Below are 14,637 nucleotides of genomic sequence, written 5' to 3'. Positions count from 1 at the left end.
CATCCTTGGGATGAAATCTACTTAATCATGATGGATTATCATTTTGATGGTTACTTGGATTTGGTTTGTAAGAATTTTATTGAGTATTTTTGCTTTGATATTCATAAGGGAAATTGCTCTGAAGTTCTCTTTCTTTCTTGTTTTTTTGTGTGGTTTAGGTATAAGCATTAGGTATCAAGTGTTGCCTTTAGCATTAACACCGTACAGTCCCAGAAGACGTTTTGGCTCAAGTCTCACCTCCACCTGGGCATCTTTACCTCACAGTACAAATAAAAGCAGACTCCCTCCACCCTCACTCTCTTTTCTGTTCTTTCTCTGGCCCCTTCCCCTTGTACTCAAGAAGGGAATTATTAAATCTCACCACAAGAAACCGTGTTGGTAATGGTTTCGTGTGCTCTTTCTGGATGGGAGCAGCCAATATTTAATAGCAACAAGCATAATTATGGTTTCATAGAAGGTATTGGGTAGTGTTCCTTCTTTTTCTATTTTATGGAATAGTTTGCACCATATTGCTATGACATCTTCTATGAAGGTTTGATAGAATTCTGCACTAAACAGACCTGGTCCTGGGCTTTATTTGATTGGGAGACTTTTAATAACCGCTTCTATTTCTTTAGTAGTTATGGGACTGTTTAGATGCTTTGTGTGATCCTGACTTAACTTTCGTACCTGGTATCTGTCTAGAAAATTATCCATTCCATACAGATTTTCCAGTATTGTTGAATATAAGCTTTTGTAGTAGGATCTGATCATTTTCTGAATTTCCTCAGATTCTCTTGTTATGTCTTACTTTTCATTTCTGATTTGTTAATTTGGATACTCTGTGCCCTCTGGTTAGTCAGGCTAAGGGTTTATTATCTATCTTGTTGATTTTCTCAAAAAACCAGCTCCCACTTTTGTTGATTCTTTGTATATTCCCTTTTTTCTTTCTACTTGGTTGATTTCAGCCCAGAGTTTAATACAATTTCCTGCCTTCTGCTCTTCTTGGGTGCATTTGCTTCTTTTAGTTCTAGAGGTTTTAGGTGTTCTGTCAAGGTGCTAATGTATGCTCTCTCCAATTTCTTTTTGACCTGTGAGTTTTCCTCTTAGCATTGCTTTCATTGTGTTCCATAAGTTTGGGTACGTTGTACCTTTATTTTCATTAAATCCTAAAAAGTCTTTAATTTATTTCTTTATTTGTTCCATGACCGATTATCATTGAGTAGAGTGTTATTCAGCTTCCATGTATACGTGAGCTTTCTGTCACTATTGTTGTTATTGAAAACAAGCCTTAATCCATGGTAATCTGATAGGATGCATGCAATTATTTCAATCTTATATCTGTTGAGGTCTGTTTTGTGATCAATTATATGGTCAGTACTGGAGAACGTACGATGAGGTTGTAAGAAGAAGGTATATTCTTTTGTTTTAGGATGAAATGTTCTATTAATATCTGTTAAGTCCATTTGGCTCATATCTTAGGTTAGTTTCTCTATGTCTCTGTTTAATTTCTGTTTCTATGAGCTGTCCATTGATGAAAGTGTGTGTTGAAGTCTCCCACTGTTATTGTGTGACATGCAATATGTGCTTTGAGCTTTAGCAAGGTTTCTTTTATGAATGCAAATGCCCTTGCATTTGGAGCATATATATTCAGGACTGAGAGTTCATCTTGTTGGACTTTTCCTTCGAAATATGAAGTGTCCTTCCTTATCTTTTCTGAAAACTTTTAGTTGAAAGTTGATTTTATTCGATATGAGAATGGCTACTCCAGCTTTTTTCTTTGGACCATTTGCTTGGGAAAATTATTTTCCAGCAATTTACTCTGAGGTAATGTCTGTCATTGTCACTTATGTGGGTTTCCTGTTTGCAGCAAATACTGAGTCCTCTTTAAGTATCCACTCTGTTTTACATGTCTTTTTATTAGAGAAGTGAGTCCATTGATATTAAGAGATATTAAAAAATAGGATTGTTGTTTCCTGTTATTTTTTGTTGTTAGAGGTGGAATTATATTTGTGTATTTCTCTTCCTTTGGTTTTGTTGCAAGAAGATTACTTTTGTGCTTTTTCTAGGGTTAGTTTTTCTCCTTGTGTTTGAGATTTCGGTCTATTATTCTTTGTAGGACATAAATACCTATCTTAAAGAAATACAGCACAGCACAGGTAAGGAATAGAAGCCTTTAAAAAGGAAACACAGAAATCTCCTGAAGAACAACAGGAAAGCACAAACTAACAGGTAAAGGAATTGAACAAAGTCATCCAGGAATTAAAAATGTAAATAGAGACAATAAAGAAAGCATAAAGGGTGACAGCCCTGGAGATGGAAAAAGAAGGAAGAAGATCAGGTGTCAGAAACACAAGTATTTTCAATCTGAAATCAAGAGATAGAGGAGAGAATCTCATCGGCAGAAGATAACAGAAAACACTGACACAACCATCAAGGATAATGTAAAACGCAAAAAGCTCCTAACCCAAAATATTAAATAAATCCAAGACACAATGAAAAGATCAACCCTAAGGATAATAGGTATAGAAGAGAGCTAAGATTTCCAACATAAATATCCAGTAAATATCTTCAACAAAATTATAGAAGGAAACTGCCCTAAAGAAAAGAAAGACATGCCCATAAACATACAAAAAGTTTACAGAACTCCAAATAGATTGACCAGAAAGGAAATCTGTCCCATCACATAATAGTCAAAACACCAAATGCACAAAACAAAGAAAGAATATTAAAATCAGTAAGGGAAAATATCAAGTAATATATAAAGGGAGACCTATCAGAATTACTCCATACTTCTCACCTGAGACTATTTAAGCCAGAAGATCCTTGGCTGATGTCATACAGACCCTAAGAGAACACAAATCCAGGCTACTCTATCCAGCAAAACTGTCAATTAACAATGATGGAGAAACCAATATACTCCATGACAAAACCAAATATACAAAGAACCTATGCATTTATTATGTGTATCTAACTGTGTGTCAGACAGCCATCTATATACACATGTAAATAAGTTACATATTTACTAAATTACTCAAAAACATTTTACAATATTCAAGTAGACATATGTACACACACGCCTACATATATACACATATACAAGTGTGGCTGGTATATACCCATGGGTTAGGTGTCTTTTTTGCACATCTGTCTTTTTAAATGTATGTGGTCTGGGTGTGTGTGTGTCTGTGTGTGTGTGTGTGTGTGTGTGTGTGTGTGTGTGTGTCTGGTGTGTGTGGCATGTGTGTGATGTGTATATATTTATGTGTGAATGCACACCCTTTTGTGTGGAAACACATGTGAAAGTCAGAGGAAAAGGTCATGTGTATGTTCTCACCCCTTATCTTGTCCTGGGCAGGCTCTATTGCTACTACCACTGAGTAGTCAAGGCTACCTTAATCAGAAGCATCCAAGACTTATCTTCTTTTCTCTTTCCACCTTACCATATGACCTGTTGTATCTACATCAACCATGACCATACTTATTTCATAAGGATTAGTTTTTGATATGGTGGCTGTTTGTGGCAAGGTCTTTTCCTTAATGAATAAAGATTTCAGGGCACCAAACACTGGACATATACTTCCAGCTTAGACTTACAGGTTGGAGGGAGAAAGAGAGGATGAGAAAAGGGACTTGGGATTGTTGGATTGTGGTAGTACTTGGGGTAGGTGATATAATGAACTGGAGCCGCCCACTTAGATTTCCGATCACTCAGGATCAGCCACTGAAGGATTTCATTTACTATGGCTTACTAATAATGATGTTAGTAGTTGTACCCAGTGATTGAATTACCTGTTGATTCTAAACTAAGTTTGTGTGGTGTTTGCCATTACACAGCTTCTCAACTGATTTCCAGAGATAGGTACAGCCCCACTCCCAAACCAAACCCCCACCCCTGCCAGCTGATAAATTTGGATGCTCGAGTCTGTGGATTGTCATGGTAGTGACTTTCTAAGGTAACTTAGCAAATTGGGTGAAGAGATTTCTGGATCTACAGACCAGAAAGTCTGTCAAGATGAGAACAGCCCACCAGGGCCAAATGACCCATTGGTGCCATGTGACCTGCTGGTACATGGGGTAATATGGGATGGTGCCCTCTTCGGTATTTCACGCTGCAGGTGTTCAAATTCAGTTTGAACCAAAATGAGTACTTTGGTATTAAAGCCTAAGTTTTAACCAATAACAATATTCCAGCACTGACATTATATTTCTTAGCATAAAGATCCTATGGGATCTGTACGGTTCAGAATGAGTTCTCTGTATTTGATCTTTTCACAAGATTCAACCCAACTCCCAGCTCCTTTGGAGGTCACCAACTATACTATAGGCTGTTCTCCTATGGCACCAAACCTGGGCATAAAATGTAAAATGTTATCAGGTTGATTGAACTCCCATGAATCCATTTGCTTTCACTTTCCTCTTTGTTCAGCCACTGATGGCTTTTGGTTGTCTTTTTAAGTACCCATACACATACCACCTTTTACATTGTCTTTTACAGCGAGGCTCTATGGCTCAGGTCTGGACAAACCACACCAGGCCAACAGGGCTCCACATGGAGAGGTTTATTGGAATGGTAGAGACAAAGGCCAAGGGATGAAGAGAGGTAGAAGAGAAAGAGAGGAAAAAAAGGGAAGAGAGGAGAGAGAAGTGGAAGAGGGAAGAAAAGATCTGCCTTTTATGTGAAATGTGGTGTAACCGTAACATGAAATGTGTAACCGTAACATGAAATATATGCTGGAAATGGATGACAGTTGCCTTGAAAACTGATACTCAGGGGACCAGATGACATCATTGCTGGACATAAAAGCAGTTCCTGATACCAACATTTAGAAATGTAGGTCACCAACTGGGACCCTCCTTTTTACCTGTAGCATACCTGTCAAAAAAACTAGATCTAACCATGCAGGGATGGCACCTTGTGTTTGTACCTTAGCAGCTACTGAACTCCTTATTCAAGGATAAGAAAACCTAACATTTGGGTTGCCTATAATGGTCTTCCCCTCTTATAACATGTCACAGCTCCTACCTTTCAAAGGTTTACAGAATCTACCTCCCTCCAAGGTTCTTTCTCTTCAAGTAGCACTAATAGAAGACTCCACACTACCCTTTCAATCACACCTGCCTTTCCAATCTTCTTTCTCCACCAAATACTAACCACTCCTTATCTCACCCCCGCACTAAAACCTTAGAGGAATTATTACCTGACCCTTCACACATACAGGAGGGCAATTTGCCTCAGACCATCTATACCTTCTATACAGATGGAAGCTCCTTTCTACATGAAGGAGCCATAAGAGCCAGCTGCCCCATAGTGTCAGACACTGAGGCACAGGCCTTCCTGCTCATACCACCAATCAACAGGCTGAAGTAGTCGTCCTTACCCATGCCTTTCAACTGGCACAGGGACATACCCTCAACATCTACACAGATTTAAACATGCTTTCCATATATCCTGACCCATGCCCATAACTGGAAGGAGCATGGGGTACTTATGACTAAAGGAGGATCAGTAACTTATGCAAACCAAATTATGGCCGTGCTAAAGGCCTCCCATCTCCACACAGCTACTGGGTTTTTCCACTGCAGATCCCACCTGACGAATGACTCTATTGTCTCCAAGGGAAACAAGGGAGCTGAGGAGGCAGCCAGAGCTGCAGCCCTTAGGGGCCTACACATGTCTCACCCTCCCCAGGACATTCTTACACTGCAAGCCACATCCCCACTCTCACTCCCTAACACTCATCAAATTCTGTCCTATCTTGGCCACATCTTTCATCCTAACAGCAAGGCATTGTCTTATTTTGGTAAAACCCACCAGGAGCCTACTCCTAAGGACTTAAGTTTCTTAAATCCATCACTGCCTCTTTCAAAGTCTGTCAAGTGTCAGACTTCAACCTCTGGTATTGTAGCACCCCTTTTTCTACCCATCAGGCCAGAGGTTCCCTTCCTGGAACTGACTGGCAACTTGTCTTTACCAACATGCCAAATGTGCCAATTACCTCCTAGTTTTAATTGACACATTCTCAGGGTGGGTGGTGGCATATCCCACAACTAACAAAAGGGTTCAGACAGTTTCTGAGCTCCTCTTCCAAGAGATCATCCCCAATTGGGTGTCTCAGCCTCCCTTCAGTGAGACAATGGTCCCTAATTAATTTACCAAATTTCTCAAATTCTGTCTAAGGCCCTAGACATCACCTGGCATTTTCATATTCCATACCACCCTCAATCTTCAGGTGAGGTAGAAAGAACTAACTGCTCCCTATAAACCACTCTTGTCAAACTGTCACAGGAACTTTGATTGGGCAAAACTCCTACCTCTGGCTCATTTTATGCTACAAGCTCTCCCCAAGTGACTTAACTTTGTCTCAGCTTTCAAACTCATGTATGGATGTCAGTACTAACTCCTTGTCTTTCAACTAAATGCACTCCTCTCCTAGACCATTTACTTACCCCTTACTTTGTCTCCCCCTTTCTCTCCTATGGAACTTTACTGACCACCACTGACTAAGGCCACACGCTGTCTCCTGTCTCAACCTTTGAGACCAAGTTCTTCTGTCCCCTCCAGATCAGCAGCTCTTAGCTGTCTCTCCTAAATGGTAGGGCCCTTCATGGACCCTGCTCTCTTAAGCTCCACAAGATGTTGAGACCCCCCACCTTGTGCCCAATCCCAGAAGAATGAGACACCACTCTAGCATCTGTGCTCCACTCCACTGTATTAGACCTGGGCTTCTCATCTGATCGTTTCCATCCATGGTATCACTTACATCTAGAGATTCGAGGTTCAAGGAATCCCCACTGATAACAAACAGACTTTCCCAATAGGATCAGGAAACCACTCCATACTGGGAGCCAATCCAAATTGCTGTCATCCCTATATCTGTCATTCCTTCTACATATTATGTTCTTTGTCTGCTTCCTCTTTGACCAGATGATTGCAAAAAATGGCCAGACAAATATGGGGGCTGCCCATATTGGTCGTTCCAGATACATATGTTAGGATCAAGGACCAATCACTTCTGTCAGCAATGCAAGACCCTGTTCTTCTATATACAAGACCCATGGAATCCCAGGTAGAAAAAAGGAGTTGTTGGTAAGCTCTAATGTAAAAACCAAGCAGGGTCTCCAGTGAGTACTATCCACATCCAGAGAAATTTTGTCCAATTTCCCAAACTCTAGATATCGGAAAAATAGGAGAAATAATCAAACAGTCCTCCAAAGTCCTTACGTCCTTGACATCCCCCCTCACAAATGGTACTAACTTGTCATTTAGCCTTTTGATTCAGACCCTGACCTTGGTGTACCAACTCCTTATGGCACCCAACCTGGTCACTTTAAAGACTGCTAGCTACGCAGTACCCCCCTGAAACTAATTCACAATTGCCAATTACAGCCTCTCTAGTGATACTGGCCAATAACCTTACCTCAGCTTTTATCAGCTGCCCTGACTCCGATGCTTTCATCGCCCCATACTTTTTTATATCCCTCTTATTGGTGTGACAGTTTTAGGACATCCAGGACATGTTCTGAAGGAAAACTCAGTTCCCTAGGCTACAATAGCACCACAATCCTTGATACCCCATCTCTGCCGCAGTGCCCTGCAGCCCAAAACATGTCAATTCTGTGTGGGACTGGTATATATCATCACCTACCTGCCAGCTGGTCAGGAAGAGTTTACACACTGGTGTTCCTTCCCTGAACTAGGAGTAATACATGGCAAAGAATCTCCACCAATTCCAGTTTTTGACATATACCTGTCCAGCATAAGAGGGCACTGCAGGTTGTGCTATTCCTGGTTGCTGCAGGAGTAGCTACAGGTGCTGGCACTGGAACAGCAGGGCCGACGACTTCCCTAACCCTATACCAGAAGTTCTTATCCCAGCTTGACAACGGTTTCCAAGGAATGTATGAAACCATGCTCATCATCCAGAAAAAGATCGATTCTTTGGCAGCAATTGTGCTTCAGAACAGACAGGGACTAGATGTCCTGACAGCTAAAGAAGGTGGTCCTTGTCTGTTTCTCCAGGAAGAATGCTGTTTCTATGTCAACGTATCTGGGGCAGTAAGAAATACATTCCATCAGCTGCAATCAGACACCCAGAAATGCAGGGAACAGCATGAGGCCTCCAATTCCTGGGTTTTTCAAAACCCTACATGGAAATAGGATACTGCCCTTCTTAATGCCTCTTCACCCCATTTTCCTGGAGATACTATTTCCTCCCTGCCTCATTAATCTTGTTTCCATATTCCTTCAAAGACAAATTCAAAATTTTCTAACCAAAAAGTCAAACAGTTCCTTTTACACAACTATCAAGTGGGCCCGGATGGTGAAAATCAGCTACATCCCAAAACTGATAATGCTCCTAGACAGCAGGGAGCAGTTTAAGAGGTCTAAAGCCCCTATTTACCTTTTAGCATCGGCTTCCCCTTTTTCCCTTTTTTCTTCTCTCTATGATAAGAAAGGGGGAGGTATGTTATCATCAGAAGTGGTTTACAGCTAGCCTCTGTATCCAGCAATGACATCATCCTTAGGTAACAAAGACCTGCTTGCTTCTGTTGCCACGGCAACCACCACACTCTCAAGGCATATGCCTCACTCACATTAAAAGTACAAACACACACACACACACATATATTCACACACACACACACACACACACACCCAAAAACAAATGAGTATTTACATACAGATAAGTAAGATAGAGTACACTATTCTTTGTTTTATTTTATACTATCATGTGTGTTTATAACTATGCTCACATAAAGAAAAACTATTATAAGTAACTAAACATCATTTACAAGATGGTAAGAAGTAATAAGTATTTATATAAACAATGGATATGGAGAAAAGTACACAATCACAGTGAGAAATTATCTCTTTTTAAATTGTTTTTAATGAGTTTTTAAATAACCATACCACTAACTTTCAATTTAAGTCCCCAGGAATTAAATTCCTGAAGCATATTGTACCATAACTGACATGGATAAATCCTACCTCATAATAACTAGTACTTTTTTAAATAGGCAAAGACATATTTGTATCCATGAAAATACATTTTTTCAGGTAGCACAATTTAAATTTTCAATCTCCTCCTTCCTCTCCAGGCTGTCAACAGTCTTATTTTCAAATGTTTTCCTATTTCCCATCCTTTCCTTTTCACTTCCTCAGTCAGGTTCTTCAAATGAAATCTAGGTCTTATACGCAGTATTCCTGCTTATCATAATCTTCTGTGAATATGTAAGAGATATACTCCTTTCCATGGTCGTTCCTCTTATGTTCATTAATATACCTGGTGAAATTCAATAAAAACACACTAAGAAGCGAAATAAATGGTATAGTGACTTGTTTTCATATAAATCAAGGATTTATTACAAATTCTTTTAAGAATATTTTTTAAGGATAAATAATGAAATAATTGCTCCTGTCTTTGTCTAGAAGAAAACTAAAACAATTACATTGTATTTTAATGCTGCTTGAAAGATTTGGCTGGGACATGTAAGTGATGGAACAAAGAATAAAGCACAAGGGTTAGGGCATCCATCAACTATGTGTATCTGTTAAGGCTTGTGTATGATGGGCTGGAACACTGTTCCTTCTACCATCAACTCTGTGTGTATGTGTGTGTGTGTGTGTGTGTGTGTGTGTGTGTGTGAATTTTCTCTCTTCCTGGTGTTTCTCACTGACCCCAAGGAGTTAAGAGTTCATAGGTTTTTCGCTGATCATAGAGAGTGCCAACCCCCCAGTAACTTAAGCTTTGCTCCCTCAGAAAACTGTCTGTTGAGTCACATCTCTAGTCGCTGGCTGCTTGTGGCAGCATCCCCATAGGTGTGTGGATCCACCCTCATCAATAGCTTTAAGCACTGACCCCCAACGGCTGCCTGCCTCATTTTCCCACCACACAGATGCCAATATTGGTCATCAGCAATGGTAGAAAATGGTTTACTTTTAATTTAGAAGGAAATCGAATTTCAGCTTAATTTTCTGTGTGTTTTCTTGAATGTATGTGACTGTGTCCGTGAAGAGATGGACTGCCCAGAACTGCAGTTATGAACAGTTGTGAGGCGAGTTTTTCTTATTTGTAAAGACTGACAAATAAGGCCCCACCAATGCCATTCAAATAAAAAAAAGAAAAATAAAAATAAAAATGTAGCTTTCAATTTCTTACCATTTTATACCTGAAGGAAGATAAACTTGACAATGCCTATTATTATTATTATTAATATCATTATTATTATTATTTTGGTTTTCACTGGAGGATCACTAGGGACTATTATGTTATTTAAAATTCTTTACATGGTAGTATAGATGAAAGACTCAGACTAAAATATTTCCTTTTGTAATATATATTTCATATGTGGAAATTGTAGAACTGACTTGCGAGGATTAATCTTTCTAAAAATATATAAAAGAAATCAACCCATTAAGAAATAGAACTCACTTAGGTTCTCCATACCTGCCTTCATAACCACAAGAAGCAATTTCATCTCTTGAAAAAAACAGAACCAATTCAATTTCTTTGCGTAGAATCGGGATTCTTACTCACTGATAATCTGATATTAGGTCTGCATTAAAATAAGATTTATTCATTATTTTAAAATATGTTTTCCTTAAATTTTATTAAGGAAATATGGTTTCTATTATTTTCAGGTGCAAATATTTAGGTTCCAAACACCTGCATGAATGGCCATTAATTCTATACTTAGTAGAAAAACTAGTAAAATTCTTTTTTTATTCTTCAGCAGTGTTCAGACAAAAACGCGTCACAATAAACACATGGTATCATGTTTTAATAAATGTAAACCATTCTGTTACCTTGTCAACAGTCCCTGGGGTAGGCAAGGGTGAAAGTGGTAAGGAGGATGAAGTCCACCTCCTTGCTTAGGAGAACTATGCAGCTCACTATAATAGGAAAAACAGAAAAGAAGTTTCTTGGAATGGTTACTTTTTATTTCCTTAAAGAACTTCCTATAGAACTTAAACTAATATATTAAAGAAATTTCAAGTTTCTGCCAGCCATTTGATTAAACAAAAACTTACTAATCATTTTGTGAAAGTTTGGATTCCTGTTTCCCATATCCAGAAACTAAGTCAGTGTAACTAGATGATCTGTATACACTACATCCATCCATACATGCACGCCTGCGTGAACACACGCACACACACCACACACACACACGTACACACACACACAGACACACACACACATACACACACATATATATGCACATTATATAAATAGTTTTATATAATATAATGACACTTTAACTTAAACATTAAAATTTTTCTTTTACACACAGGTAAAAACGGTCTAACAGCATTATTTTCTACCTGTCATGAAACAAGTGCACCTTCGACCAAAAAAATCCTGAGCTCAATTTTAGTCAGTAGTAACTGCTTTACAGAACATAATTCCAGTTTCGATAGAAAAACAGCTTACCATCATTTGTAATATCCAAGTCAAATTTGCAATCTCACCCAGATGTATAAATGTGCCCGCACCTGAACCATAAAGAATTCCATTAATAGTGGATAAGTATATTAAAGAAATTGGTCATTATCTCTGGATAATACTATTAGGTTAAGCATGAAGTGTGCTTCTATAGAACTTTTTCTGCTACAAACAACACTGTTAGTAAAGCAAGACCCAAACCTATCACTTTAGCTAATTTCAAACATGGCTGTTCTGTGTACACTGCAGTAGCACATAGTTAAAAATACTATTCAGTGCCTCTTTTTCAAACATATTGAAACACCTCAATGCTCTAAGAAAATCAACAAAGTTATTGCATCACCAGAAATACACAGTTCAATATCTAACTTCATTTCAGTAGACCATGAGACTTAATCTCTGGGTCAAAGCACCAATAAAAGGAATTAAACACTCTAACTAGTCCAAGTAAAAGACACACAATCCAGGTACTTTATTTACAAGTCATAAGCCTAATTGGGCAGGTTTACAGCTATACTAACCTATTTCCATGCCATAATGTCCCTTGTTACTTGCTGTTTTTCCAGGCCACATGCTCAGGGTCCATTTCCTCACATGGTGGCTTCCTACTCCCTTGGTCTCCTCTCTTGTTCCCCCTTCTCCTCCCTCTTGAGACCCTCCACTCCATCCTCAAGTCCCACCTTTCTTCTTCTATTGCCTAATCACAGACACTATCCATCATCCTGTTCCAAAAATCAAAACTATACACTGGTCATTGCTCAGATTTAGGTTTTGTTTGGATTCATGTTGTCACTTGTAGAAGTTTGGACCTGGTTCTTCCTCCCAGCCCCATGACCCCAGGAATAAGACAGAGACTCAAAATATATTAACAAATACCTTGGCCATAGAGCTAGACTCTTCTCTGACAAATTCTAACCCACTTACTCAAATCTACATTCTGCCATGTGGCTCATTACCTGTGCTCAGGAACCATGAGTCTGTCTGGTCACATTTTCCAGGCCAAATCTCTCCCACCTGGCTCTATCCCAGAATTCTCTCTGCCTCCTAGTTGTCCCACCTTCTATTCTACCCTTTCCTATAGGCCGTAATTTTTTTTTACTGAAAGGTGATATATCCATACAAATACCCAAGATAATCTCTCTACAGTCACTAGCATTCTTAATGCCTTCAAAAAGCTAATTATTCCAATTCTACTTTTACTTTTTTTTTCTACTTTTACTTCTAATGCACCAACACCAACACCAACATTCAGAGGCCATCCATGGGAGGACTATTGCTTTAAAGAACTTATGTGCACCTGCTTTTCCTTACAGTTTATTCTGGTAATAATGCCACTCCAGCTGAGTGTTAACATCAGGATGAAAAGGTGTTCTATGTAGACCAGGCTGGCCAGGAACTCATAGAGACTCACCTGCTAGGATTAAAAGCTTGCTCCACCAAACATGGCTCTGATGAACTGACTCAATCTAACAGCAGCAGAGTCATTTTTCTGTGGCCTTTGATTTCTTACAAGGAAAAACAGGCAACTCAGATATCAGGTTCAGATTGTAGGAGAAGAAAATGAGACATAAAACTACAATCAGACTTTTGTAATTCTGGTATAAGTAGGTATAAATAGGTTAGAGAGCAGGGGGCTCAGAACAAAGAAACACAGAACACATAAAGCTCTCCTGCCTCACTACATAAGCCAGACAAAAGAACAATAGACCAGAAGGTAAGTGTCCCTAGCCTAAAATCAATTCCTTTACATTCAAAAAAATCCCTTTCAGAGCTGAGTCAAAACTACCTAGAACAAAAATAAAGCCTTGTTGGGAATCTAGAATTTTCTAGTATTTTCACATTAGAGAAAAACTGACTTTCAAACGAAACTGCAAATGTAGCTATCTTGTCTAGAAAGAACTAAAGAAAAATGCTAAATAAATGCTTCTAATACTAGTAAGTAATACACACATAAACATGAAATTTCATTTGCAAAACAGACTGCCCAGTTCACTCAACTCAATGATATAGAATTATCCAAAACATAGAAGTTAGTATGTTTACCTACATTAAAGGAGGAGAGTTATTTGAACAGAAGAGAAAGTCTGAAGACTTTCAGCTGAAGGGAATTATGGCATTTGAACACACACACACACACACACACACACACACACACACACACACACACGACATGATAATAAAGAGACAAAGTTCTGATTTGTCTCTAAGAAGACACCACTGGATTTTATATAGATGATTATTATATTTTATAAGCACAGTGAAATAAATTGGTTTTCCTGAAACTCGTAAAGTTACAGTCTGAACTTACTTATCAAACAGTTTACATACATGCTAGTTGTGTATCTGTGAGAATTGGTTACTGAAAAATGTCTAGGCTTCTTTTGGAGATCCTATCTGATATCAGTGTTGCTAGTGAGCTAATGATCATTAAGCAAATTTCAGCAACTAACCCAAATATTATAATATTTGAGATTTCAGAGTACTCAGGATATGTACCAGAGACAAAAATAAATTTAATTTATTTAATATTTGTATGGAACAAGTTTTAAAAAGTTTTATTTGTTTTACATTTATGGATACATATGGATCCTCAGGCAGTTCAATGTCCAATTTTCTGAGGAACCTCCAGATTGATTTCCAGAATGGTTGTACCAGTCTGCAATCCCACCAACAATGGAGGAGTGTTCCTCTTTCTACACATCCTCGCCAGCATTTGCTGTCACCTGAGTTTTTGATCTTAGCCATTCTCACTGGTGTGAGGTGAAATCTCAGGGTTGTTTTGATTTGCATTTCCCTTATGACTAAAGATGTTGAACATTCCTTTAGGTGTTTCTCAGCCATTCTGCATTCCTCAGCTGTGAATTCTTTGTTTAGCTCTGAACCCCATTTTTAATAGGGTTATTTGTCTCCCTGCGGTCTAACTTCCTGAGTTCTTTGTATATTTTGGATATAAGGCCTCTATCAGTTGTAGGATTGGTGAAGATCTTTTCCCAATATGTTGGTTGCCGTTTTGTCCTAACCACAGTGTTCTTTGCCTTACAGAAGCTTTGCAGTTTTATGAGTTCCCATTTGTAGATTCTTGTGTCTTAGAGCATAAGCCATTGGTGTTTTGTTCAGGAAATTTTTTCCAGTGCCCATGTGTTCCAGATGCTTCCCTAGTTTTTCTTCTATTAGTTTCAGTGTGTCTGGTTTGATGGGGAGGTCCTTGATC

At 38.7% G+C, this 14,637-nt stretch overlaps 1 pseudogene; it reads right to left on the bottom strand.

The window, feature by feature from the left end:
• LOC120100645 (uncharacterized) overlaps window positions 1–8,501 on the bottom strand; it is a 55,965-nt pseudogene extending 47,464 nt beyond the window's left edge.
• Window positions 8,502–14,637: the final 6,136 nt, after the last annotated feature.

The sequence above is a fragment of the Rattus norvegicus genome, chromosome 2 (assembly GCF_036323735.1).
Source record: "Rattus norvegicus strain BN/NHsdMcwi chromosome 2, GRCr8, whole genome shotgun sequence".
Classification (NCBI taxonomy): domain Eukaryota; kingdom Metazoa; phylum Chordata; class Mammalia; order Rodentia; family Muridae; genus Rattus; species Rattus norvegicus.
This window is presented reverse-complemented; position numbering and strand designations above follow the sequence as displayed.